Source organism: Palaemon carinicauda, chromosome 35 (assembly GCF_036898095.1).
Source record: "Palaemon carinicauda isolate YSFRI2023 chromosome 35, ASM3689809v2, whole genome shotgun sequence".
Classification (NCBI taxonomy): Eukaryota; Metazoa; Arthropoda; class Malacostraca; order Decapoda; family Palaemonidae; genus Palaemon; species Palaemon carinicauda.
The window spans coordinates 19,923,873-19,926,372 of NC_090759.1; the positions used below are offsets into that span (position 1 = coordinate 19,923,873).

The 2,500-nt window shown below is 35.5% G+C and overlaps 1 protein-coding gene across 8 annotated transcripts in view; it reads right to left on the bottom strand.

The window, feature by feature from the left end:
- LOC137627652 (uncharacterized) overlaps positions 1–2,500 on the bottom strand; it is an 830,137-nt gene that overhangs the window by 283,923 nt on the left and 543,714 nt on the right. The window lies entirely within an intron of this gene.

The following is a 2,500-nucleotide window of genomic DNA, read 5'->3' on the forward strand; positions in this document are numbered from 1 at the left end:
AATGGCTACATCATTTGCTATCAAGGGGTAATTCATCCGCTATCAAGGGCTACTCCATTCGCCATCAAGAGCTACTTCATCCACTAACAAGGGCTACTTCATCCGGTACCAAGGGCTACTTCATCCACTATCAAAGACTACTTCATTGGCTATCAAGGGCTACTCTAATCATTATCAAGTGCTACTTCATCCGATATCAAGGGCTACTTCATCTGCTAACAAGGGCTAATCAAGTCGCTATCAAGGGCTACTTCATACGCTTTCAAGGGCTACTTCATACGCTTTTAAGGGCTAATTCATCTGCTATCAAGGGCTATTTCATCCACTATCAAGGGCTACTCCCTTCGCTATCAAGTGCCACTTCATCCACTATCCAGGGGGACTCCAGTCGCTATCAAGGGCTACTTCATCCGCTATCAAAATCTAATTCATCCGTTATCAAGGGCTACTTCATCTACTATCAAGGGCTACTTCATCTACTATCAAGGGCGGCTACTCCATTCGCTATCAAAAGCTACTTCATCTGCTATCAAGGGCTACTCCATCCGCTATCAAGGGCTACTCCATCCCCCATCAAGCGCTACTTTATCCGCTATCAAGGGCTACTTCATCCGCTATCAAAGTCTACTTCATCCGCTGTCAAGGGCTACTTCATCCGCTATCAAGGGCTACTCCATTCGCTATCAAGGGCTACTCCATTCGCTATCAAGGGCTACTTCATCTGCTATTAAGGGCTACTTTATCCGCTATCAAAGGCTACTCCATTCGGCATCAAGTGCTACATCATCCGCTATCAAGGGCTACTCCATTCGCTATCAAGGGCTATTTCCTCTGCTATCATAGAATACTTCATCTGCTATCAAAGGCTACTTTATCCGCTATCAAAGGCTACTCCATTCGGTATCAAGTGGTACGTCCTCCACTAACAAGGGCTACTCCATTCACTATCAAGGGCTACTTCATCTTCTATCAAAAGCTACCCGATCCGCTATCATGTGCTACTTCATACACGGAAGGCAATATCAAATACAAATTCATGGTCGACGTTCATAGAAATATTTCATCAAAAAGACATATTGTTGCTTCAACCGTAGTAAAACAAGCATGCATATTACAAGCTCATCCTTAAATGCATTTATTATTTTGTAAACATTAATATGTGAAATGTAAAAAAAAATGTACGTAAATCCAGCAATGTAATTGCATTTGGAATGATTGTCAGAGATCATACAACAGCCTGGTAAACAAGACCCCTTCGAATGAGATATTCACTATATTATATTAATAGAGCTTGGAATCATGGGAATAAATCTCTCAAAGTGTGATAATGTACATAAACAGTGATTTTAAGCCTATTTAAGAAGATATGAGGGTATTTGAATATAAAATCATATATCTTTAGATATGGATCATTACCATTCAGTATACAAAAGACGAAATATACATGAAGATAAAAAAAGACGTCATAAATTTACTATATCAATAAAAATTCATTCACTGAAAGAGTTAATTCAACAAAAGTTGACGTCATATAATCATCGCTAATAATGCCATTGCTTTTTTATGTAATAACGCAAATGACTAAGCACTTGGCACACCAAAAACCAAGAAATAGACAAATCCACAAGCGCATATAGATATAGATATATATATATATATATATATATATATATATATATATATATATATATATATATATATATATGTATATATATATATATATATATATATATATATATATATATATATATATATATAGTAAGAAACTTGCTCTTTATTATATAGGGGGATACACAGACAGACACACACACACACACATATATATATATATATATATATTATATATATATATATATAAACATTATATATATATATATATATATATATATATATATATATATATATATATATATATATATATATATATATAAGTGTGTGTATATATGATAAATAAATCTATAAATATTGAAAAACTACAAATAAAAAATGGACAAGCCAATTATCCACGATGACGAAACAATCTGCACATCACGCAAAGGTCGAAGAATGTTCATTGATCCTTTGTGAGCAGAAAATTATTGTTTAGGTTATATATGAGAGAGAGAGAGAGAGAGAGAGAGAGAGAGAGAGAGAGAGAGAGAGAGAGAGAGAGAGAGAGAGAGAGAGAGAGAGAGAGAGAACAGTAAAACTTTAATACCAGTAGAAAAGAATGTGTCCCAATTAGGCTGTTGCATATGAACGTGGAGCTATCGTAAATTAACCAAGAAGAAGAGACGTGCATGAAAGCGCGAGAAATGAAACTGTGATTTAAATACCTCCATCCGTCATCCAGGACAGCAAGGAAACTACGCCATCTATTGAGTATGAACTAAAAGGAATTTAAAAACCATTTCCGAGTGGCCATGCATCACAGTTCCCACACCTCTCTTGAAATACAAATTCATTACATATGGAAAATGATTAACTTCGTGCAAACATCCCGAATGTGTATAAACCTGGT